Source organism: Lissotriton helveticus, chromosome 10 (assembly GCF_964261635.1).
Source record: "Lissotriton helveticus chromosome 10, aLisHel1.1, whole genome shotgun sequence".
Lineage (NCBI taxonomy): Eukaryota > Metazoa > Chordata > Amphibia > Caudata > Salamandridae > Lissotriton > Lissotriton helveticus.
The window spans coordinates 937,067,743-937,095,559 of NC_136071.1; positions in this window are offsets into that span (position 1 = coordinate 937,067,743).

The window sequence follows — 27,817 nt, forward strand, 5'->3', positions numbered from 1 at the left end:
TATAACCCGTATGGAGACCCGAGGGGATAGTAGGGTTGGAGGCTTGAGACAGCCAGGTCTCAGTGAGAAATAAAAGATCAGCCTGTTGGTCTAAAAGTAGGCCATAAATGTGTGGTTCATGCTTTTGCATAGAGCGACTATTTAAAAGGATGGCCTTTAAGTCCTCCGTTTTCTTATTGTTTTTACACTTATTGTTGCGTGGGAGGATCTTGAGGGGAGTTTCCTGGGCTGGAGGAGAGACAAGTCGCACTTATTACAGCGAAAGTCAACCTCCACGCCCAGATCAGCCTCAGTACACTGACATAATGTGTCTAAAGGCTAAGCAGTTTTTCCCTATTGTAATATAGTGGAAGAAACTCACTGGAGGGGAACTGGGCAGCATGGCTGGCGCCTGACGCCTCCGGGTTGCCTCCGGGACGCCTCCGAGTCGCCTATGGGCGCAGATGGGCTTGCCTTTGGTGCGCCTTTGGCGCACCCACTGCGCTTGTCCGTTTGCATTATGAATATGTAGGATAATGCCTATGATCCAAACTGGATCGCTAACGCAGATGAAGAATCGGAAACTGTGTGGGCGGAAGTGGGGAGCCCAATAGTAGCCCCAGCCCTCCACACAATTAGCATATCAGCTGCAGCGGAGCAAGAGTGGAGGAAAAGCAAGATGCAAATCGGAGCAGCAAAGGAGGTGTAGGCAAGCAAAATCAAGTAAAGTGCAAGTGCACGTAGGTAGGAGAAATTGTTAAAAAGCACAGAGTAATTCAGCCAAACATATACAATTTAAAAAGTATTAAAAACCTAGTAGCAGTATGAGGATCGCGTCTCGCTCTACGCGGATGATATCTTGTTGTACCTTACGTCCCCTCGAAAATCTCTGAATGTTTTGTTTGACGTGCTTACTTCGTTTGGGAGGAACTCGGGCCTTGTGATCAACTGGGCTAAATCCTGTGTATACGTGCTCTCGGGCGGTCCCCCTCCCTTGCCTCGCAGGTGCCCCATTCAGGTCTCTCCGATGGGCTTTAAGTACTTGGGGATTTTTATATCTTTGGACCCCGTGGCTCGATATGAACGTAATCTGCTCCCTCCTCTTCAGAGATTGAAACTTGATGTTGTGCGCTGGCGCGGGTTGCCTTTATCACCGCTCGGGCGCGCAGCCCTTTTTAAAATGATGTCCCTGCCGCGGTTTTTGTACGCACTTCAGAATACGTTCGATATTATTCCGGCGAGCTACTTTCGAGAGGTTGAGAGCCTGCAGAGACGGTTAATCTGGGATGGACGTTCGCGTATTGCCCTCGCTAAACTCACACTTCCCTGGTATGACGGGGGTATAGCGCTGCCGGATATCAGGCGTTATTATTGGGCCTCGCAGCTGAGTGCGATCAATCATGCAACGTACGCTCCAGCTCCTAACCTGGCATTCGAGATGGATAAATATTTGCTACCGGGCGGGGACTACAGAAGGGCTCTCTATTCCAAGGTGGCGAGCAAGGATTTATCTGGACCCACCAAGATTGCTGTACGAGTGTGGCTCGAGACAAACGGATCCCTCGACCCCTCGCAGTCTGGCTTCCGGGCAAACCACAGCACCGAGACCGCCCTGATCGCAGCCACCGATGACATCCGTGCCCTGCTCGACAACGGAGAAACAGCGGCCCTCATCCTCCTAGACCTCTCCGCGGCCTTCAACACTGTCTGCCACCGTACCCTAGTACAGCGCCTCAGCAACGTCGGAGTCCAGGAGAAGGCACTGGAGTGGATCATCTCCTTCCTCGCCGGAAGAACACAGAGAGTCCGCCTCCCTCCGTTCAGATCGGAAGCCACCGAAGTCATCTGCGGCGTCCCTCAAGGCTCCTCGCTCAGTCCAACCCTCTTCAACGTCTACATGGGCCCCCTCGCAGACATCGCACGCCAGCACAACCTCAACATCATCTCCTACGCGGACGACACCCAGCTGATCCTCTCCCTCACCAACGACCCCGCCACCGCCAGAGACAACCTACACGAAGGGATGAAAGAGGTAGCCGAATGGATGAAGAACAGCCGCCTGAAACTGAACTCGGACAAGACGGAAGTCCTCATCCTGGGATCCTCACCCTCCGCCTGGGACGACTCCTGGTGGCCCCCAGCCCTGGGCACCGCACTCAAGCCAACCGACCACGCACGCAACCTGGGCTTCATCCTGGACTCCTCCCTCTCCATGACCAGACAAGTCAACGCCGTCTCCTCGTCGTGCTTCAACATCCTGCGCATGCTACGTAAGATCTTCCGGTGGATCCCCACCGAGACCAGGAAGACGGTCACCCAGGCCCTCGTCACCAGCCGTCTGGACTACGGCAACTCCCTCTACGCCGGTACCACCGCCAAACTCCAGAAGAGGCTCCAGCGGATCCAGAACGCCTCAGCACGTCTCATCCTGGACATCCCCCATCGCAGCCACATCTCCAGACACCTGAGAGACCTGCACTGGCTCCCGGTCAACAAGAGAATCACCTTCCGACTCCTCACCCACGCACACAAAGCCATACACAACCAAGGCCCGGGATACCTCAACAGCCGCCTCAACTTCTACGCTCCCAAACGCCAGCTTCGATCGACCAACAACGCCCTCGCCGCCGTCCCCCGTATTCCGAAGAGCCACCACAGGAGGACGGTCCTTCTCCTACCTCGCCGCCAAGACATGGAACTCCCTCCCGACCCACCTCCGCCGGACCCAGGTCCACCTCGCCTTCAGGAAGCAACTCAAGACCTGGCTGTTCGAGCAGTAGCGGACCCCCCCTTCCTAGCGCCTTGAGACCCTTCGGGTGAGTAGTGCGCTATAAAAATGCTGTGATTGATTGATTGATTGATGCGAATGCGTCTGTGGGATGGATAGATCGACTGACTCGTGCGACCCTGTTGTATGCTTCTGAAAGGTTGGGATGTCTCTGGAAAACGAAAGGGTTTGAAAAATGGAATATGATTGGTATCAGCAGCGTGGGCGATCTTTGGGTCAAGGGCAAAATCAAGACCTTTGTCGTATTAAAGACAGAATATGAATTGAGTGACAGGGATTTCTTCCAGTATGCACAGATTCACCATGCTTTAAATTCGGTTCTCCCTGCGGGTACCGTCATCCCCGAGTCCTCCCCCCTTGAAGAGCGGGTCGTTGACGGCCACGTGCCCGACGGTACCATTTCTTTGATATATAAGAAGTTGATCAATACCCGGGTGGATCTGCTGGTGCGTCTCAGGGAGGTTTGGACCGGCGATGGTTTGGAGCTGGACGACGAGGATTGGCAAGCTGCATTATCCTCGCCTAAAGAAGTTGCGATTCCTGCCCGTCTTCGACTCGTTCAGCTCAAAATCTTACATCGTGTATATGTTACTGGTCCGCACTTGATTCGTATGGGTTATTCCTCAGATGGGTTATGTAAGCGTGGTTGTGGGATGCTTGGAACTTTCCTTCATATAATTTGGGAGTGTTCGGAGGTGGTGACATTCTGGAATCGTGTGCATGCCGTGATGGGAAGGGTCACGGGAGTGGTGTTGTTGCCCAAGGCCAGACGCTGTCTGTTAAATGTGTGGGAGCCGAATGATTATGGTGTGGCACAGACGCAGTGGGCGACCCTTGGGAATATGATCGCTAAGAGAGATATTGCGCAGTTGTGGGGCTCCCAGCGGCCGCCCACGGTATCGGTATGGAAGGAGAATATGGATTGGTGTATGTTCAGAGAGAAGACTGTGTATGTGGCGCGGGGCAAACCTAGGAAATAGAACAGCTTCTGGAGCCAATGGAACGCATACCGTGGAAATATGTGTACGCCTCCATTCGTGGAGAACCCCGATGTCCCCCTGTCCCCCTGATCCGACATTCCATATATCGCGTTCTTTATGTTATTTCTAATTTGTTTCCCCGCTGGCCCCCTCCCCACTCCATGTGCTATTGATCTACTGTGTAATATCGTGCTTAGGTGTCCTCCTCTGTGAACACATGTCCATGTGCACTGGCTTTTGCCTTGTATGTTGTTTCTTCTTCTTTTTTAATAAAAAAATTTAAAAAAAACAAAAAACCTAGTAGCAGGGCAGGAAACACTAAATCCTACCACTGCCAGCTGTGCGCCTCCATTGACATCGGGAATATATAGACTAATGCCTATGATGCAAACTGGATCGCTAACGCAGCGGAAACTGCATGGGAAACATGGGCTCAAATTGGATCACAAATTCAAAGCTGTTCTGTACAGGGGCCCCCAAAATAAGTTTGGCCCAGGGCACCCAAAATCCTTAAGATGTCCCTGGGTGAAGGTAGCGTAAAACTCCACCAGTAGGCCGTCTAGGCCTGGGGTCTTGTTGCGGGGGAGCTCCTTAATAGCGGTGCAGATTTTGGCAACTGTAATTGGCGACACGAGCAGCGTCTTGTCTTCTGCTGTCGTTTGTAGTAAACGCACAGTAGCTTAAAAAACTTTCAATTGCCTGCGGTCTTGCCTGGCGGGGCGCTGAATATAGAGATAACAGTCATGAAAGGCTTCATTGATTTTGTTCTGCATGGTTACACGGTATTATGCCGGGGTTATTATCTCAAGTATAGGTGTAGGGTAAGGATCATTTTTGATCAACTGTGCTAGTAGTGTGCTGAGTCTAACTGCCTCTATATGCACCTTATGAATGTATGCTCAAAGATCTATGAAACACAACTACTCAAGTAGTTCCGCGTATTCAATGCAGGAATCCTGGAGCTCTTTTGCTTTATCCGTCCTCGGAACCGCCCGGTGCTCAAGCACCCCTAAGCCATTTTCCACCCGCTTCAGGTCCCAGCTGTTTGTTGTGCCCCCACCACTGAACTGATCGCATTCCCACATATAACAACCTTAAATGTTTCCCACTCTGTCCGTGCAAAGGAAGCTGTGTCTGTTTTGCTTGTGTAGTAGATGTCAATGGTTACGGACATGGTGTCTCGGAATTCTACGTCTTCTAAGAGGCGGGGATCCAGTCTCCGCGTGGGGATCGGGGTGGGCACTTCTCCTCCAGGATAGTGTTAGTTCCAATGAATTGTGTTCAGAGAGTATTTTGTCAATGTTGTGTGTGTGATTTCTGTGTGTAGAAAGGGATTGCAGAATATGCAATCTTCCAGTGTGTGCAACTCATGTGACAAAGAGTAGTAGGAATATTTGTGCATACCCATATTTCAGCTGCACCATGCAGCCTTCAGCAGCTATCCCTGGGACCAAGTTTGAAGGGCTCTGGCCTGTCGAACTGCAGCCGTCCCTGGCAGTGCCGGGTGTGAAAGGTCCAAGTCAGGGTCCAAGACTGAATTAAAGTCCCCACCTAATACACAGGGGTACATTGTCCTGTCGCATCACTGTTCCCACTAGGGCAAGAAAAGCATCTTGATCCATGTTTGGGGCATAGAGGCTCCCAAGAACCACTGGTGTATCATCTAGGGTGCGGCGGATCAAGGTATATCTACCATTAGTGTCTATTTGTGTGTCCGGTGCTTCAAAGGGGACCCCCGCCCTTATCCAAATTGCAGCTCCTTGTGCGAACGCTGAATATATTGTACGGAATAACTGTCCCTCCATTTTTTCTGGAGTTTAAGAGCCTCTGAGGCAGACAGGTGGGTTTCCTGTAGAAATACTATGTGTGCCTTCCACCCACTCAATTGCGCATGGATTCTATGACGTTGGTGAATGGATCCCATCCCTCGGGCATTCCAAGTGGTAAAATTATAGTGCTGGGTCGCTGTCATGGGCGTATCCTATGTGTAGTGTAGTATCTGTGCATAAGCCTAAGTCAGATACATTGCGTCGTAGTGATATTGAAATGGCACCCGTCATATATCCCCAAAACATCCACAATATAGGCTCCAACTGAAAAATATTGTTCGACCAAACATGTACAACAAAGTACCAGAACCACTTCATTATATAACATGCAGTTGCTTCTGGGTCCATTTAGGCACAACAGCCAGTAGGATCAAGCGTTCTCACCTAATCAGGCATACTGTCCCAGGCCATGGGCCCAGCCAAACCAAACATGGATACGTATTCATTCCCAAGAGAGATTCACCCTGCTCGATTGTGTGGCATGGGATCGGAGGTTAATTGCCCTCACCTTAGGCTTAGGGGTATACCTCAGCACAAGTGCTAAACACATTACCAGTACCAAAGGCAGTGAAGTAACATAGAAGTACATTGGCATATTGTGCCCATCCAGAGTGTCCAATCCATATCCCATCAGCCCAATAAGTCATTTACCATCTGTGGCCAAATGGAGGGGGAAAAAAGGCAAGCTATTGTGTCCTGTGTCGTCCGATGAGGATTCTTCATCTGTAAATTGTCTTGCCTCTCAAAGTGTAGCGGCAGACAAGATAGCTGCCCGTTGGCCCTCCAGCATCTTTTCGATAGTAGGCAACAGATCTTCCTCACAACGTCTTTGCCTTCTGCACTGGTGCTGTGTCTGCAGTTGCAATGCAAGGTGTGAGGTGAGGCGTTTGTGTTCCTCAGAAATTGGGAGCTACAGGAATGTATGTTCTATCCATTCATACACCTTGGCTGGAGTATTGAAGAATATACTTTTTTGTTCATAGATAACTTTTAGTCGTGCGGGATACAAAAAGGCGTATTTTAGAATTAGGGATTTTAGGTGTTGCTTAATCCCATGATAAGAGCCATGCTGTTTCTGGATGTCCCAGGAGCACTAATCGCCGCAGCCGGTGTGAACCACAAGACCACCTCATGTTCAGTTTCCCCGTTCTATGCATGAGGATCCGCTTCACAGCCAGTCCGGCTCGGCCAGTCACATATCTCCTGGGTACGGTGACTCTCGAAGGGCTGTTCCCGCTTCACTCCGGCGTCTCGGCTGATCACTACGTACTGTAGGTTAATCATCTGCATAGCTGCAGGCCGACCATCCATGCGGTTCCAGAATCGAGTAGGACCAGCCAGGCCCACAGCCACCAGGCACTACGCAGGTGCTCCTCCAGCTTCGGCTTCAGGCTCTGGATCGTCCCTTTTTCTGTGTTTTCAGACATGCCTCAGGATATTGTCCGACCTGACGATGCTGCACCTAGCGGGAGATAGTTCAGCCTTGTGACAGTGAATCAGCTTACAAACTGGGTTCCGAGATGCCCATGGTGCCTGGAGTACATTTCATTAGGACACCTGAAAGGATGGGCCAAGGAGTGTAGTGATGTTCTGGGTCTGCTAGGACTGGGAGCTCTCTCCTCATCATGAGTCCACCATTTTTGGTGGTTGGCCACGCCTCCTGTGATGTTAAAACACAATAAAATTTGACACAAATGTGTACTCAATTACGAGGAGGTGGCCCTTCTAGGACCTTGAAACGTGAAGAATAGCTTCAAGAAGTCCGATCTCAAGGGCATGTACCACTCCACTAAGGCAGGGTCCAATCCAGTCACCTAGCATGTTATTCCAATACAGAAGGAGTCACTCAATATCAACCATAGTTTGGGTGGGAGGTTTGTATTGTATTTCTATCCATTTCAATGACAGATGAGTGCAGCCAGAAATTGAATAGTATAATGTCTGTTTTACTACCAGATTTCCCTACTTCTGTACAAAAATAAAAGGTAAGCACTGATAAGCCAAGTAAAACAAGTGGTTCTGAGCAGACATCCATAAGGTAATAACACTCATGCTGGGTCAAATAATAATCTCAATAGGTCAATCAGTTCCTCCATACAGCTTTTATCCAGAGGCCTAAGCAAGTTTTCACCCTGATCCTCCTTGACATCTACAGGATTGTCATTGGAACTCCTTGAAGTACTGCAAATGTAAGCCATGATATCATTTAAGTCCCTCTAAACTAAGTAGATCTAAGCGGTATTGCTTTCTTCTAACACCACCACCACAAGTTTCTTATGCAGACTGGCTCAAGAATCTGCGCCAACACTGATCCTCTTCAACATTTACATGGCCCCCTCATGATTGTATGTGACAGCCTCAGGATGCTGATATTTAAATAACCATCAGAATGCCTGTGAGCATGGTGACCTGTGTGCAAGTCATGATTTTCATCACCCAGAACCAGAGTGGACAAACCAAAATGACATGTCTCTCAATGCATCAAATATTAAAATATTGCTGGTGGATCCTAGAGATAATTCCTTCTTCCTGTTTCACCTGACACTTTCCAGGGGCTTGTTGACAACTCAGCCCATTAGATTTCAAACCTAGGATTACAATTAGATGCCTATTTGCCATTTGAACAAGGAATTAACACAACCCACAAAAATGCTTTCCACAACCTCCACTTCCACTGTGGAACTGTCACTGCTTCTACTAACAATATTAACATTGGCCAAATCTAGGATTGTCTCATCGGACTGAAAAAGTATATCACCTCACACCAGCAACACCATCTCTAGATTGCCTCTCGGTCACACCTACGGCCAAATTCAAAGCGATCCACTTTGTACATACAGCCTTTTATTGTTGAGCGTCGAAGAACTAGCAAAACCTCTGCTGGTTTACAATCGGACCAGACATTTAAGGTCAGGCGGGGATGTATGACGTTATAACGCATACTTTTACTCCGCAGACCATTACAACGCGACTTTTACTCCGCATACCGTTACAACGCATAGCGCCTTGGGGCGCTGGATAGTGGTAAGTCTAATTTACTATTCTAACTCCAGTCCCCGTGGACCCTAGGGAAGGTGTTGGATAGTAAATTATACTTATTCCCTATCCTAGAGCGACCCCCAGCGCAATGCGTTGTAATGGTATGCGGAGTAATGGTCGCGTTGTAATGGTAGTGCGGAGTAAAAGATCCGTTGTAACGGGTGTATACCGTCAGGCGGCAAACCAAAGTCTCTCTCCATGTGCTGAGATGAGTGGAGTTCCTTACATGCACTATGCTCGATCCTAGTCATTCCCAGTTGTGGACTTAGCCTGATTTAGGAAAGAACAGTAAAGGACTCAAGGTTCACCTGTTCCAGCAAGTATATGATCTGAACTCCAACTAGCATTCTTTACATTCTTCTAATACAAAGCGTCACATTTGTTTTAACCACATGTAAAGTATACAACCACTTGTCCCTGAAGGAGCTGTAAAGTATATGGAAAGAGTATACACTCTAAATAGAAAATCAAATTTTAATCCAAGTATCAACTGTACAAACCTGTCTATTCTCTACATTAACCAACCTATAATAGTGTGTTAGAGAATTGAGTTGAGTATGCATGAAGAGCCGTTTCTACATTTTATTTTAACTATATATAATGGAGCAGATGACTAATGTCTTCCGAGGCTAGATTTACTTCAGCTGGTGAGGTCTAAACTCCGTATATATCACCCCTAGGCAAAAGAGAGCTGGCAGAAGCAATGCAACAATAAATGAAGAATTCCTCTACAGTGCTCCATCAACTGTTGTACTCGCTGTTCTCATAAAGGAGCACTAGGAGCACAGCGCTTCCAGACAAAGGAAGCAGCATCCACTCATCCACAGAGGCCTCATGCCAGGAGTGCAAAGCTGCCACTGTCATTGCCAACTCAAATGTTGATTCAAATGCCTGTGGCAGGGAAATAAGTCAAACTGAAAGTATCTCCAGCAAAACCGGTCCGAGCACTCAAGAGGACTTAAGGGAGGCCCATCAGGAAAGAAGGTGGTTCTAAATCTGTCCCCAGCAATTATAGACTGATAGCGCTTCTGGTCAATGAAGCAAAATGTTTTGCCAACCTACTTCTGGAGGACCTAGGGCAATGGGCTGAGTCGAGGAGTTTAATCCCTCAGGGTTTGTTGAGAACTCTGGCACCTCGACAAACCATGTTGGCAATATCCTTATTATTAGAAAGGGCGATTAAATCTTGGACCGCACTGCATTGCTGCTTCGTAGATTTCAGGGCAGCATTCAATTGTTTCCCAAGGGGGGTCTTATAGGCAAAGTTAAAGAACAGGGGCATCCCATCGAAACTTCTTGATGGTATTATACAATTACACATACTGACACATGCATTTGTTTCACACTGGGTGACGGAATCCGTGTGTCCAGGAATATTGCTACCTCGCAGGGGGTCAAGCAGGGTGCTTGCTGGCCCCTAATGCTCTCTTATTTGTACATTTGTGATTTGTCCAGTGCTCTCAACAACATAGTCATCCCCTCAAGATCCGAAGCCAACACATCAGCGACTCATTGTATGCAGATGACTAAGTTCTGCTTAGGTACACAAGAGTTGGACTGCTTGTTAAATTAATTGCACTCTTATTCCAATGCCAAACGCCTGGAAGTTAATTTAAGTAAAACTAAGATTCTAATACCAGTCAGGAAAATCAACAACGCAGGCTGCTGGTACCTCAACGGCAATAAGGTCTCAAAGGAACAGACATACAAATATCTAGATGTCACAATTGATGCAAGGTGCTCCCTTCGGCATATGGAGACAGCGGAATCTCTTCGGCACATGGGGACAGCAGAGACCAAGGCTCTGGCCCTCCTGTCATCTTTTTCAAAACTGTCAAGCTCGTTGTTGGGGATGAGCCTTGACGAACCTGTGCAGGTAATGACTGCAAAAACCTCCCCATCCCTAGTTTATGGCAGGAAAATCCTACTGGGGAGGGATTGCAGGATTCTAAAGGAGCTTGTCACCAAGATCTGCAAGGCCGCTCTCCGAATGTCGTGGTCTGCATCAGCCACTCAGGTCTGACTGGAATTTGGCCTTCTTGACCAGCGGCTAGCAAGAGCAAGATCATTTTTTAATCTCCGCTACAATCTCCGGCTTGCTAGGCGAGGAGATTTGGAGGCCCTACTGTAGGATGAAATTCAATCAGGCGGCTCCAGACAACCCCACTCCCTGCACCTCAAGGGCTGCTATAGTCTCCAGAATACCAAAGAGCTTTGGGCTTCGCGTGAGTCAAAACGCCTTCAAGAGAAGCATCAAAAAGCGAGTGTGCTTCCTCTCAACGTCAAGCTGACATGAAAGACCTAGCAAAGCACAGTCATGCATGGGCTGCCATCAACGCTTATCAGCTAAGGCAGCACCAACCTTATCTGGCCTGCACATACTGAAAATATACAAAAACTAAAGTTCATGGCTCTCGGGCTGGGGGAGTGCCCATTTTTGAAACATTTGGCCAGGCGGAGAGGGGAACAACCTTTACAACGAAACCCTAACAACACGGTACCATTACAACGCAGGTTTTAGAACGAAAGTCGTTACAACTTCTTTCGCTGGAGGGCGCTCTAGGATAGGGAATAGTTTAATTTACTATCCAACACCTTCCCTACTATCCACGGGACTGGAGTTGGAATAGTAAATTAAACTATTCACTATCCAGCGCCCCCCAAAGCAAGTCGTTGTAACGACTTCCGTTGAAAAACCTGCGTTGTAACGGTACGAGTGCTAGTACCACGCGTTGTACCGTCATACATCCTAATTAATGCCCTAAACCCTGACAATACCGCTTTGAACATTCCGTTGGTTAAGTTGGTGGCCACAGTGGCTAAGAAACTAAGCCTGGGGGTAACAACATTTAGGGGCCGATTAGGATGGCGGACGGAAATGGGTACTGTCCGCCATGGTGGGGGAAATTTTACTCCCGGCTGCGCCGCGGAGAAACCGCGGTTGGGATTAGGATATTCATGTCACGAAACTCCGACCGCGGCGGACGGATCACAACCAACACCGTCCGCGGTGGACGGAACACAACCAAGTCCGTCCGCGGCGGACGGAGTCCAATGAACAACCACTGCCGCGGACGGAAATGACCGCGGAAAATAAAACATGTACCGCCATCCCTGAGAATACTCCGTGGCCGCAATTAGGATAAATCCGCCCGTACAACGGAACTCACAGCCATCCACGTCCGCGACGGAAACAATGCAACGAGAACCACAGCATCAGGGCGGAAGGCCAACACGCACAACATCCCTAGCGCCTAACAAATGTATGAAAGTGCACCGCAAGTCCTAAGCAAACATACGAACATTGACAAGGCCCCCCCCCCCAAGCACAAGCCACCATGACACGTCCCAATTATCCAATAATGCACACAAGTCAACACGCCCACCTACCACCTGACTCGCAACAACCATTGAGACACGACTACAAAAAGACACCCCCACACAACCACAATCCCTTGCACCACAGCATTGCTGCCAGCAAGAGGGCCATTCGAGACACTGCTAACTCACATAAAATCACATAGAAGACACCCACCCACCACCCTACCACACAAACACCCACCACACAAATCCTACACATCACACACCACACACCTGCACCTCCCAACTCACTCAACTCACACACTGAGCACCACACACCATGGCACCCAAAAAAAAAACCAAATTCACGGAGACAGAGTTGCGGGTAATGGTAGATGAAATTATCCGTGTGGAGCCCAACATCTTCGGGGCCCAAGTCCAGCAGACGACCGTGGCGCAAAAGAACCACATGTGGGACAGGATCGTCACTCGGGTGAATGCGTCGGGGACTGTGCCGAGGACCAAGCACGACATTCAGAGGCGGTGGCATGACCTTAAGACCAGGGTCAAGGGCATCCGAGCGAAAAACCACGCCAGAGCCAATCTTACTGGCGGTGGCACACCCCCGGAGCCCATACCCTACACCGATTGGGAGGAGAAGGTGCTGGTGATACTACACCCAGAGAGCCTAGACGGCCTTGACGAAGGAGAAGAGACTGGTGAGTACAAACCAAGCACCACGATCAGCACGACATGGTCAGGCTCACACAACTGAGATTAAACATCCCCCACGCCCCAACCCATGCACGTCGGACACCAACACACTAACATGTCCATGGCTCCCAACAGGCCCCCATGTTCACGGGGAGGGTGATGGTGGTGGTGGTGGTGGTGGAGGGTGGGGTGTGTGAGAGGGCCAAACTACAACTCCCAACAGGCCCCCATGTGCACGGGGAGGGTGTTGGTGGTGGAGGGTGGGGTGTGTGAGAGGCCCAAACTACAACTCCCAACAGGCCCCCATGTGCACGGGGAGGGTGGTGGTGGTGGAGGGTGGGGTGTGTGAGAGGCCCAAACTACAACTCCCAACAGGCCCCCATGTGCACGGGGAGGGTGGTGGTGGTGGTGGAGGAAACAGAAATGTCTACAAATCAATGTAACCATGTACTGTCCACATTACTGACCAGCTCGATCTTGTCCCTCAGGTGATCGTCAACTGACTGGGGAAAGCAGTACCCGGCCGCCAGCCTCACCTCCCACACCTACAGGACTCTCTGCCGACGACGACACAGGCAGCTCCGGGGCGGAGGATGGAGCGGGACCAAGCACGCAGCCAGGGCCATCTGGCTCACAGGGACTCCCGGGACCGACCAACGTCGCATGTGTGACTCCCGCGGCACCCGTCTCTGTGATCTGCACAGTCCCCACCACCACCAGTACCACCAGTACCACCAGTACCACCAGTACCACCACTACCACCAGCACCACGACTCCTGCCGGTGCCACCCAGCATGACCCAGCGCGCAACGCTGGTCCAACGGCCCCACACACAAGCAGGGTGAGTGGGCCACAAACACAGGCAACGGGACAACTGCCAATCAGGCGACCCACACACCGCCGGTCAGAGGAGGGACAGCTACCCGAGCCAGTGGCACAGTCCCTACAAGCTCTTGCCAGGTGCCAGGCCTCATACGACCGGTCCCAGGCAAACGCTGATCGTGTTCACCAGGACTCAGTGGACAACACCAACATCCTGCGCGAGATCTCTGGCATCCTTGGCCAGATGTTGGTGATCATGGGCCAGCAGGCAACGATGTGGAGGGAATGGGTTGCCCGGAACAACCCCCCCCCTCCACCATGTGTGTCAGCGCCACCGCCACCGTCACCTCCGCCTCCCCCGTCACCTCCGCCTCCGCCTCCACCGCCGCCACCACCACCTGAGCCCCTGGCGACGGATGTGGCCCATCACCAACCTGCCCTCCCAGCTGCCTCTGTACCACCTCCGAGACGGAGGGGGCGGCCGAGGCAGGAAGTTGCTGAGAGCAGTGTTGGAGCGCCAGGCACACGCTCCAAGAGGGGACGACCTTGACAATGCCACTGCCTGTGCCAGACATTCACCCTGCAAACCATCCTGTCCCACATAGACAATCATTGCCACTGGTCTGCTGGACTAGCCTGACACCCCCCAATGTGGTGTCAGCACGGACATTTCATCTGCCATTACCTTCAACTCCAACTCCCTCCCCCCCACTTACTTGTAAATATTCACCAGCACAAAAGCACAACCTGTCAATAAATTGCATTTACTCACACAATGATGTTTTGCCTCCATGTTTATTCACATGATTGCCATCAGATACAGACGTAAACAGGTACAGGGATCATAGTCGCACATGATCATGGCGCTGCGGGAGTGACCTAGAGAAAACCAGAGACAGCAAACACACGTCAGTAAAGAGATTCACACACATCACAACACAATGCACAGCAACATTACACAAACGACAACCATCACACAAGCATGGGATGGGAGCACACACATCATGGACACTCCTATGTCCAAAGACATGAAGACACACATGTGCAACCATCACAAACCACACCCAGCTGATTAACCCCATATCCACACAACACCAGAAAACATACATGAGGCATTGTCAACCGCCACTAGAGGTAGATACTCACATTCAAGGGAAGTAGCGATCAATGAGCTGGCGCCTCTGGTCCACACCTTCCTCCTCACCACTATCCTCATCAGTCGACATGGGTGGGATGGGAGGCCGAGGAACTCCTTCGTCTTCAGGGTCCAACAGCAGTTCAATGTCATTGCGTACTGCCAGGTTGTGGAGCATGCAGCAGGCAATCACGATCTTGCATACTTTTCCTGGTGAGTAAGGCAGGGCCCCTCCGGTCTTATCGAGGCACCGAAACCTAGACTTGAGCAGTCCAAAGGTACGTTCGATGACTCTCCGTGTCCTTCCATGTGCCTCATTGTACCGCATTTCACCCGCCGTCCTCGGATTACGTAGGGGACTGAGGAGCCAGGGCCGGTTTGGGTAAGCCGAGTCGCCTATGTAGGGGGATGACAGAGACAAACATCAGAACAAGATATGGTGGGTACCCCATGCAACACAGAGATCACAAGAGTCCCCACTGCACACTCACCAACAAGCCACGCTTGACCGGGTGGCAGATTTGCCATGAGTCGTGGGACATTGCTGGTTCGCATGATGTGGGCGTCATGTGCGGATCCAGGAAATCTTGCACACACATGGGAGATGATGTTGCTCGCCAGGCACACCACCTGCACGTTCAGCGAATGAAAGTGTTTGCGATTCCTGAACACTTGTTCGCGTGCCCGTGGTGGAATGAGCGCGATGTGCGTGCCATCAATTGAGCCCACAACGTGAGGTATGTGGCCCAGTGCATAGAAACCAGCTTTGACAGCTGGCAACTCTTCCGGACGTGGGAAATGTATGTACTCATCCTTGTACAGCATCATAGCTGTTAACACATCCCGAAGAACCGTGCTGAACATTGCCTGTGACATACCCCCGGCACCTCCAACTGTATACTGAAATGTGCCAGTAGCGAAGAAATGTAGTACCGCCATGACCTTTGCAGTGGGTGTAAACGAGCCAGGATACGTTCTACGTGGCTGCAGAGGAGGAGACAATTGAGCCACAAGCTCCAGCAACCGACGTCGATCCAGCCTGAATTTCCGAATCACCTCCTCGTCTACCATATCCTCCAGCTGAGTGTATGGGCGATGCACATTTGGAGCCCTCCTGTGTGGGAGAGAGATGTAACTTAGGTCAACGTACAAACGACGCATACGTGTACAACTCCATCACATGTGTACCTTACTGACAAAACTCCAGTCGTCACCCTAATGTATCGTAGACACATCACAGACACTCATGCAACTGCATGCACACAAACGATAAGTTTACACACGCCATGTCATCAAGCACAAATGCCACCACCAATGATGATGTGCATACGGTAATGACATGCATGGTGACAGAACGTATAAATCACATACACGGAATGCATGTGTACCACCACCACTGTAGTCACCTCGACACAACAAGAAACTGACAACAGATGCATTAATTGGCCACACAGCCGTGATGTACTGTGTAGTTGTGAAGATGTAACAACGTCTGTAGGGTCAAACCCGACGTCAACACGTACGAATGCACATCTGTTGCCCATTGTGTGCCGACCGATGTCCATTGTATGGACACACATGCTATATTGTATGACATATGACCTTTCACAATCACGCTCACATCCCTCATGACGCAACTGCACACAACACATCACGGTGCAGCGTCTGACAAGATCACATATTTGGCGCCGCCATGGCGGTGCTCAACTTCCGCTACTTCCCAAAGGCCGAATGCGGCCTGCGTCCCTCTTCCCATTGGCTGCATGTGCAGGGACCGTCACGGGCACACATCGGCAACCGCACGTGCAAGCTTCAGGCACGGATGCTTCAGTTGCAACAATGTACTATCACTGGCGCCTCCATGGCGGTGCACGTACACAGCGGGGGAGGTGCAGGCCTATACACCCTGCAGATGTACTCAATGGACATGCCAGTTCATGACCCCCCTTACAGTCACCTTGCATCATCCACCGTACACCGGCCGGAGCGGCCGGCCCATGAACAACCGCCGGTCCCGGCCATGAACAACCGCCATGCCCGGCGATGAACAACCGCCGTGCCCGGCCATGAACAACCGCCGGTCCCGGCTATGAACAACCGCCATGCCCGGCCATGAACAACCGCCGGTCCCGGCCATGAACAACCGCCGTGCCCGGCCATGAACAACCGCCGTGCCCGGCCATGAACAACCGCCGTGCCCGGCCATGAACAACCGCCGTGCCCGGCCATGAACAACCGCCGTGCCCGGCCATGGCGGTTGTGTTCATGGCCGGGCACGGCGGTTGTTCATGGGCCGGCCGCTCCGGCCGGTGTACGGTGGATGATGCAAGGTGACTGTAAGGGGGGTCATGAACTGGCATGTCCATTGAGTACATCTGCAGGGTGTATAGGCCTGCACCTCCCCCGCTGTGTACGTGCACCGCCATGGAGGCGCCAGTGATAGTACATTGTTGCAACTGAAGCATCCGTGCCTGAAGCTTGCACGTGCGGTTGCCGATGTGTGCCCGTGACGGTCCCTGCACATGCAGCCAATGGGAAGAGGGACGCTGGCCGCATACGGCCAATCGCAAGTAGCGGAAGCTGTGCACCGCAACAACAGGGCCAGTCATTGGCCCATTTCACGATCACGCTTCCAGGGCTGACCAATTGCTGGCGACGTATGCCACTGACACGTGCTGAGGGCCCTATATATGTGTCTTGGCCAAAATGAAACTTCCTACCCTGGGGACCAGTGCTGCCTGTGACCATCACCTCGACCTGCTGCTGCTGCTGCTGAGCTGACCACCGACTGCTGCCTGTGACCATCACCTCGACCTGCTGCTGCTGCTGCTGAGCTGACCACCGACTGCTGCCTGTGACCATCACCTCGACCTGCTGCTGCTGCTGCTGAGCTGACCACCGACTGCTGCCTGTGACCATCACCTCGACCTGCTGCTGCTGCTGCTGAGCTGACCACCGACTGCTGCTCTAGTGCCATACTCCGTGATCTTGCCATGTCGAGTGGCAAAGAGATCCGGTCTCGACCCTTCACCGCCGCGGAGCTTGATGTCCTCGTGGACGGTGTACTCCGCAACTATGGACGCCTCTACGGCGCACCGGGACGGGTGGTAAGTGCAGTGTGGGACATGTTGGTGTGCATGAGGGGGCCAAATGATCAGGCCTATTTATATCTTAGCTGTGTAGTGTGGGCTAGACATATGTTCCTGATTGTGCATGGCTGCTGACAGTAACGTCTTGCCCCTATGTGTGTGACAGGCCACCTGTCCACTGACTTAAACCCTTTTGTCTCCCATCATGGTAGGTCAAGCTGCACCTTCGCAAGGACCTGTGGAGGACCATAGCACGGGAAGTACGGGCATTGGGGGTGTGCAACAGACGACATACACACTGCCACAAACGCTGGGACGACATTTCCAGGCTGAGCAAGAATGTAGCGGAAGTAACACTGGGCCTGATTCCAAGGACGCCCCGTCTGGCCCGACGCTCCATGACCCCTCTCATGCACCGTATCATTGCAGTGACGCATCCTGAACTGGCCGAACGTCTGAGTGCCGATCAACAGCAAACTAGCGGTGAGCATACTGTCTGTGTAGGAAACTTGTGAGTGCTATGCATGTATTGGTGCACAGACACACTATTGAGTTCCGTGTTGCGTATGTATGCCTGTGATGGCATTTTGGTCCCATTGGGTGGTACTCATTTGACATCCAGGTCCGCCATGTTGACACGCCACTTGCTTAGTAGTTGAGTGTTAAAGCACATCCCCTAGTGGTCCATGGCCCCATGGCAGAAAATGTGAGGATGACTGGTAGGGGTGGGCCATGTGCAGGATGAGGGCTCATGAACCTTTGTCTGCTATGTGATTTGGCTATCCTGTTCCTTCTGTACGTGAGTGTGCCCATGACTCACACATCTTTTCTGTGCATTTCAGCTTTGACAGAGGACACTCAGCCACAGACGGTGGAGAGTAGCCGAGGAAATGAGTCCGGCTCAGACTTCGCACACACGCAGACTGACACGGAGGAGGCCAGCGCCGGAGAGGGGGACAGGACCGTCCCTGAGGACTCGCATGTGGAGACACCATCGTCCTCCTCGTCGGACACTCTTGGTGAGCCTGCACTGTTGTCACAGACTGGGAGTGGGCACTCATCACCTTCTGTCGGAAGACAGCACACAGGGCCCACACTTCCGCCAACTGCACCATGTATTGTTCGTGGCCGAAGGAGTAGGGGGAGCAGAGTGGCGTTCGGTGCAGGCACCGCTGCCCCTGCCACGGTGAGCCAAAATGCACTGTGTGCTGAGGCCGTTGATCTGCTGCGACAGCTGTGTGTGGGTCAGACCAATATGACAAATGCTTTCCAGGACCATGATAGGAAGTTGGGGCAGGTGGTGGCATTCATGGAAGGGATGCATGGCGATCTTGCAGGTCTACACAGGACAGTGCAGTCATTGGCAAGCAGTGTGTCGTCTGCAATAGTACAGTCGAATGAACAGGGTGCTACTTCTGTTTCCCCATCTACACCGCTGGATGTCTCAGGGGGTAGTGATTATTCAGAGCAGGACTCAAATACAGGTTATTGCACTAGAAGCAGCGTCAGACAGCACGTCAGGGCACGCAGGGCACAGACCCCATCCCCTAGATCAGCTAAATCTGTTCACGTAGACGACGTCAGATGCACTTGAGTACACACACAGGATCCACAAGTGTTGTTGGGGGACATGCCTTCCGGAGCTACACAGGCATTCAACACGAAAGGTACTCCGAAGGCAAGGGATACTCACATGTCCATGGACTGTTCCTTGGACAAGGCCAGTCAGAAGACAAAGGCACCTACTAAGAGCAGGGAGACTCCCAAGAGCAGGCCCACAGCAGAGGTAAGGGACACTCCCAAGGACAGTGAGAAGACTAAGGCACCTACTGAGAGCAGGGAGACTCCCAAGAGCAGGCCCACAGCAGAGGTAAGGGACACTCCCAAGGACAGTGAGAAGACTAAGGCACCTACTGAGAGCAGGGAGACTCCCAAGAGCAGGCCCACAGCAGAGGTAAGGGACACTCCCAAGGACAGTGAGAAGACTAAGGCACCTACTAAGAGCAGGGAGACTCCCAAGAGCAGGCCCACAGCAGAGGTAAGGGACACTCCCAAGGACAGTGAGAAGACTAAGGCACCTACTAAGAGCAGGGAGACTCCCAAGAGCAGGCCCACAGCAGAGGTAAGGGACACTCCCAAGGACAGTGAGAAGACTAAGGCACCTACTAAGAGCAGGGAGACTCCCAAGAGCAGGCCCACAGCAGTGGATAGGAACACTCCCAAGGACAGTGAGAAGACTAAGGCACCTACTAAGAGCAGGGAGACTCCCAAGAGCAGGCCCACAGCAGTGGATAGGAACACTCCCAAGGGCAGGGACACACACAGGGAGCAGGTGTCTGCTGGAGGCAGGTGCACCACAGACGACAAGTCTGCTGGCAGGAACAGGGCGGCGAGCAGGGCACAGGCTACATCCAGAGACAACACTCCACCTAAGGATAAGGCACATCCTACGGACAAGGCATCTAGCATGGACAATGGCGCAATCAAGGACAGGCATACTTCACCCCTGGCTGCACTGAGGCTGATGTTTTCTACTAAATGCCAAACTGATGTCTCCGCGGCGGAGTCCCCCCATACCTCCACTCCCATCCAGGCCAGTCAGAGGCAGAGGAGGGTGTCCCCTGTTGTTGCATCCCCCATTACACATCATTCCGAGTCCAGGCGGCAGGCACAGAGCAAACGACAAGCAGGCTCCAGCACGTCCCCCGAAACCAGATCCCCGGCAGCAGTTGCTCCACCTATGCTGGGTGGTGATTCTTTGGAGTCCCCACCACTTGGCAGTCCTGTCCTGTCCAGGGTGCACTCACACCTCCCTAAGAAACGCAGACACACACCATTGACACCTGCAAACCCCGATTTGGCTCTAGGTGAGCTATCCCCAGCTCCCAGGCCCACCCTGCCTCCTGGCCCATACAGCCCTGTGGCTCATCATTTCAGTTGTCCCAGTGGCGCTGGTGCAGTTGACTCTCGTGTATCAGATGGTGGCACAGTGTCAGTTGTGCCCTCTCCTGTTGCAGGTCCTGGCAGTGTATCTAGGTCTATGGCTCACGTGTCAGTTAGAAGATCTGTGGCTGTGTTGCACACTCCTGTTTCTGGTGCTGGCAGTCTGTCTGGGTCAGTGGCTCACGTGTCAGTGACTACATCTGTGGCTGTGTCTCACACTCCTGTTGCTGGTGCTGCCAGTGTGTCTGGGTCCGTGGCCCATGTGTGTGTCACTCGGGCTGTGGCTGTGTCTCACACTCCTGTTGCTGGTGCTGCCAGTGTGTCTGGGTCCGTGGCCCATGTGTGTGTCACTCGGGCTGTGGCTGTGTCTCACACTCCTGTTGCTGGTGCTGCCAGTGTGTCTGGGTCCGTGGCCCATGTGTGTGTCACTCGGGCTGTGGCTGTGTCTCACACTCCTGTTGCTGGTGCTGCCAGTGTGTCCGAGGCAGGTAGTTCACGCAGTCCCCCAGAATCTATGATGTGAGGTGCTGTACACTTCACTCAAATGTTAATTCACATGGTGTGTCCATTGAGAACTGCGTGGCACTCTTGTGGTCCCTGTGACGGGTTGGTAGGGACACGTAGTTGTGCTGCCTCTGATGTACCTGCTCTGTAATGCACAATGCCCTGTTGATGCTCTGATACTGCATGCTGCCCTCTCGTTACCTGCCTATGATGTACCTGCTCTGTAATGCACAATGCCCTGTTGATGCTCTGATACTGCATGCTGCCCTCTCGTTACCTGCTGTGATGTACCTGCTCTGTAATGCACAATGCCCTGTTGATGCTCTGATACTGCATACTGCCCCTCTCACGTGCTGCCTCTGATGGGCCTGTTCTGTGCAATGGACTGTTGATGCACTTAGCCCCTCTCACGTGCTGCCTCTGATGGGCCTGTTCTGTGCAATGGACTGTTGATGCACTTAGCCCCTCTCACGTGCTGCCTCTGATGGGCCTGTTCTGTGCAATGGACTGTTGATGCACTTAGCCCCTCTCACGTGCTGCCTCTGATGGGCCTGTTCTGTGCAATGGACTGTTGATGCACTTAGCCCCTCTCACGTGCTGCCTCTGATGGGCCTGTTCTGTGCAATGGACTGTTGATGCACTTTGGCCCTCTCACGTGCTGCCTCTGATGGGCCTGTTCTGTGCAATGGACTGTTGATGCACTTTGGCCCTCTCACGTGCTGCCTATGATGTACCTGCTCTGTACTGCACAATGCCCTGTTGATGCTCTGATACTGCATGCTGCCCTCTCGTTACCTGCTGTGATGTACCTGCTCTGTACTGCACAATGCCCTGTTGATGCTCTGATACTGCATACTGCCCCTCTCACGTGCTGGCTCTGATGGGCCTGTTCTGTGCAATGGACTGTTGATGCACTTTGGCCCTCTCACGTGCTGCCTCTGATGGGCCTGTTCTGTGCAATGGACTGTTGATGCACTTAGCCCCTCTCACGTGCTGCCTCTGATGGGCCTGTTCTGTGCAATGGACTGTTGATGCACTTTGGCCCTCTCACGTGCTGCCTATGATGTACCTGCTCTGTAATGCACAATGCCCTGTTGATGCTCTGATACTGCATGCTGCCCTCTCGTTACCTGCCTATGATGTACCTGCTCTGTAATGCACAATGCCCTGTTGATGCTCTGATACTGCATGCTGCCCTCTCGTTACCTGCCTATGATGTACCTGCTCTGTAATGCACAATGCCCTGTTGATGCTCTGATACTGCATGCTGCCCTCTCGTTACCTGCCTCTGATGTACCTGCTCTGTAATGCACAATGCCCTGTTGATGCTCTGATACTGCATGCTGCCCTCTCGTTACCTGCCTCTGATGTACCTGCTCTGTAATGCACAATGCCCTGTTGTTGCTCTGATACTGCATGCTGCCCTCTCGTTGCCTGCTATGTTGTACCTGCTCTGGTGCCCACTTTGCCCATGCTCACGCATACACTGTGATTTGACCCCTATTTTGGACAATAAAGGTAGTCTATCAAGTCTCGTGGTCTGTCGTTGTCATTCCTGCTTGCGTACTGCAAATGTGTATTCGTATATGCTTCTCATCAGTGGTTTCGGTAACATGACACTCCCCCTCCCTACGTCACGTCCCTTGCTGGTATTCCCCTCCAGACAGCCAATGGTTTGTACCTTACCTGCTTCGTCGTCCATAGTAGGCCATGACTAGGACGTGGTGGATCGCGAAGAGCATCGGGAAAGCGTGTAGCGCCGGGTCCATGGTGGTGGTCAGCTTGCGGTGGGTATCTCGGCTGTGTCACCTATGTTCGCTGTGGGGATTCCGCCGTGTTAAGACAGGTTGTTTTTCCGCTGCGGTTTTATGTGTGTTTTCCGCCATCTTGATTTGGGGGACGGTCTTCGACGTCAGTGCGTACGGCGGAGCGTCCGGATGTGTTCCGTCCGCCGCGTGGTCGTGTGTAGTTGGCCGGCGGAGCGTGTTTTTCCGTCGCGGACGGAAATTTGACACGTTTTCCTATCCTGATATGGCGGACGGAGTATCCGCGGCAGGTGGACACGGAAATGGCTTTTTCCGCCTACTCCAGGGCCGCGGTGGCTCTTCCGTCCGCCATCCTGATCGACCCCTTAGTGTGGACCCAGCCATTACTTCAACCACTTAATTGGACTGCCCGCCTGCACCGCAGCATATTATGGCAAATTTCTCCAGTCAACCGTCTCAAGGTTAAGGATTTTGAGCTCTGTTTGCTCCCTGTTTCAGTGGCATTTACATGGTTTTTGCTTACAGTTGAACTCGTTCAAGTAACCTTTTTTGCACTGTGTGGGGACAGCGTTGTGAATGCACTCTGTGATTTATGCAATTACTGAATATGCACTGAGCCTATTTACGTGTTAGTCCTAAAAGGGAGCAACCGACCCCCGCACTTATCTTCCAGTGTCAGTATCCTGCCATGTTCCTCTGCACTGCACCTTCGCACTTTGTGTTGAGCACTAACCGACGAAGCTCGTTTGTTCCTTCCTGAGTGACTTATGCTGTCAAAATGTTGGTTTTGTGTCACGGTTTTAGTAGCCTGTATAATCTAGGCCCTAGTTTCACTAGGGAACATCAAGCTCCTGCGCCTTACTTCTGATAAAAGTCTGCTGCCATTATATTCATTGCACTCTGCACTTTGCTTTTATCAGTAGTCTTTGGAGCGGTTGTGTGCACCTGCATGGCAAATGTAAAACGGGTGCTAGTTCCTGGTGAGCATATTAGGCTCTTGCATCTACCTCCTGTTGATAAAAGTATGCACCTCCTGTTGCTCCTGTTGTATGCACTGCACTTTGTTTTTACTAGGCATTGGAGCAGCTGTCGGCTCCAGTGACACTGACAAAATGTTAAATGTTTACTTTAATGACTACACACTGTAATCGTTTACCGGCAGATGTAAAAATGCTTCAAAAAACGGAGTCATTGGCACGCGCCAACCATGCAGTGATCATTACTGGCCGTGCTGCTTACCCGAACCTTCACCCACATGGCGGCTCTCCAATGCACCAAGGTGTGGTTGGCAGGTACTCAATTGTCTGCTTTTCATGAGAATCCCTATCCCATTGCCAGCCTGTTATGTTGCAACCTGCTCTTTTCCAATTGTGCCATAGGGTTTTGCACAAAAAACACAGTTGATGGACAGAATGTAGAACAATGTTATACATTCACCCCAGTACAAGGATCTGGGCCTAAATCCATTGTTTTTTTGCACTCCACACCACCCTGGGTTAGACACTGGCTATATGCAAATCAGCTCTGACCCTGTGCCTCATGGGAACAGTCCAGTCCGAACTACCAAGCCATGTCTTTCCCAGACCGGAATCAAGCATCCAAGGACCGGTTTCTGGCTATCAGCCTTCATCAGCCTGGATAGCTTGACTCCAGTGGTGTGGAGAGCCTGGGACTCACGTCTGAGCATCCCCAGCACACTCAGGGTGAAATTGCAAAAAACACAGTTGATGGACAGAATGTAGAACAATGTCATACATTCACCCCAGTACAAGGATCTGGGCCTAAATCCATCGTTTTTTTGCACTCCACACCACCCTGGGTTAGACACTGGCTATATGCAAATCAGCTCTGACCCTGTGCCTCATGGGAACAGTCCAGTCCGAACTACCAAGCCATGTCTTTCCCAGACCGGAATCAAGCATCCAAGGACCGGTTTCTGGCTATCAGCCTTCATCAGCCTGGATAGCTTGACTCCAGTTGCAATAGGGTTTTGCACAGCATCTGCACACACAATCAGGCGATAAACAACAAATATAGATATCGGGTACAAAAGTCTCCTCCGTTACAGCGGTTTCACAACCCCTGCGCTATGTGTGTCAGAGGTAGAGACAGCCCTCTGCTAGCAGTCACTGCCTCCATCACGAGGGGTGTGGCTACTCAGAGAGTACGATTCTATACGGAGTCTGCGCCGATTACTAAGCAGTCATCTTTTCGACTCTTGTGAGTCCCAGCACTTACGAAAATGACGTGTTCACTTCCTTCCAGACCAACATGCAGGGCTTTTAAGTGGGATGAAAAAACTGGAGGGTCTCTCAAAGGGGAGTGGCCAATGTAATTAAAGGTGTGGCTTTAAACGTGTAAGCTAAAAATCTGTGAATAGCATAGTGTGAGCCCGACTTGTATTTTGCTGTTTCTGTCACTGCATCCAGATATATGATACAAGTAACATCATACCCACAAGAAGTCAGGACTATTGGCTTTGTCAATGGTAGTTAGTTGCATAAGATAAATATAAGCGGCAACTATGGTTTGTATATAAAATTGAAAAAGCTTCCACTTAAAGGCCTAGTGACACCACACCATTGTTGCTGCTCCTGAATTTCAAAAAGAGAAGGGAAATCCAGAGAGAAAATGACTCTCTTTAAATGATTCCCTTCCCCTTCAACGCCCACCTGACATGACATCATGAGCTAACTTCTCCTCTGGTGAGAAGTGAGCAGCGCACATGTGCCTGCTGTCACTGCAGTCCTGAAAAAAACGGACCGCCTGTGCCAGGTCACAAAACAGAGACCGATAGAGTTCCCGTGTCGAGGCCCCCTTTTAAAAACTGCCAGTGCTCAGCACCTGTGAGACCCGGCCCACACAAAGCCCTGCCAACAATGCTGAGCTAAAAAAAAAATAAACAAACCGGCCTCCTACCACTTCTATTCCGCCCCTCCATTCATACCACTCGTCTCTCAAGGCCGATAACAAACCTTCCTGTAGCCCTAAGACTAGGGATCAAAGTCGTGTTCATAGGAAGGTGAGGGTGGGCCGTGGACACAGGACGAGGTAGAGTAAACGGAGTGATAAAGATTACCAGTAAGTAATCGGCGCCTTTTCACCTCATCTCTTCCTCTTTCCAGTATTTATTACCTGAGGGTATGCCAAAGCAGTAACCCCACGACCAGGCTATTACCAAGAATTGATTACCTTTCTTTAACACACCAGTGCAGAAACCTGAAATGTCAGACAGGGATCACTGCATCCTATGAACCCAGTTACAAGGCGAAAAGAAGCAGCAGCCACAGCTGGACTGAAGCTTCATTATGTCTGGGCCAACCAGATCTAAGTGAAACTATTAGTCTCACGAGAAAATCCAGAACAACCAGTCCAGAACTGGAAACTGAAAACCTCATGATTAATATATCATAAGAACAATTTCAGGTCTAACACAGCACCTCGACCAAAGTACTTCAGAGACCATGGTCAAATTCCAGATCAAGTCTGTAATTGGGGTACAAAATTCACTCGTATGCAGGAGAATTCAGCTTTATCAATAAAATTGTACCAAAGTCAAACCAGAAAAAGCATTGGCATAGCCAATAGGTCTCGCTTTTGGGACCTTATTTGTTTATCCTGACGTTTTGGCTATGTTGTAGAGCATTGTGGCTGATTGTATATTATTGCAGCATGGTCAAAGCCAGGGGTAGAGGCGCTTGTAATCACACTTCCGTCAAAGCCGCCTCTTGTGAAGTAACCCACTTCTCTCACTGGGGGCCACATACTGAGTATGTTGACAAAAACACATTACTGAGACACCAGACTCATTAAGGTCAGGTGACTTCTCAGTAAACAATCCCTGATTTTTAACCAAACCAACTAGGGACGGGAATAAAAGAGCGGACAACTAGTTAGGTATTTTTAGATTTTCTTTCCCTTTCCACTCCACATCACTGCACTACACGCAGTCTACAATAAAAACTGCTCCTACGTAATTCACAAGTCGCAGCATGCCTCAATCCGTTGAGAGGAACTCCAATGACCACCCACCTAAGGGCAACTCTGGTGGGTGAGGGGTCTCTAGAAAAAAAGTATTTTTTCTAGACAAGGGATTACAACAAATTCTTGCTGCATCCTATCTAATTCCCTAAAGGCATGTTTTCTTTGATATACTCGATTTTTGTGTAATTAGTCCTCAGAAAACACCTGTGTAGACTTAAGGTTCAGATAAGTGTTAGGGATGAAGAAATTCTCTCCCATCTAGACAAAGCATGAAGATGAAAAAAAATAAACGTACTGCTAAATTCTTAAAATAAATGTTACAGATCAAATATTCAAATGCAATACAAATCTATAACTAAGGTAGCCATGCAACTATAGACCCTGAGATGGTGAATTGCATCGGATGTATGACTTTACAACGCATGCTTTTACCACGCATGCCTTTACAACGCAGGTTTTACAACGCAAGTCGTTACAACGACTTGCGTTGGGGGGCGCTGGATAGTGAATAGTTTATTTTACTATTCCAACTCCAGTCCCCGTGGATAGTAGGGAATGTGTTGGATAGTAAATTAAACTATTCCCTATCCTAGAGCGCCCCCCAGCGCAATGCGTTGTAATAACTTGCATTGTAAAAGTTGCGTCGTAATGGTAGTGCGTTGTAAAAGTTGCGTTGTAAAGGATGTTCCCCATTGCATCTGTTCCAGTAGCTTGGAAGGGCATCAACACCAGGAGAAGCTCCAATTGGGTCTGCAGGACTGATGATGCAAGGGCAAATAATCATGCAAAGTTGACTCCAGGCGCAATCACTCCATTACACCTCAGGATCAAGACAACACTGCACACAACTTCACAAATCTAAATATATTTAACAGATGAGCTTGACACCCGAATTCAAATGACTAACAGATCAAGGTTACCTGAAGCTACGCTCTCATGAACTAC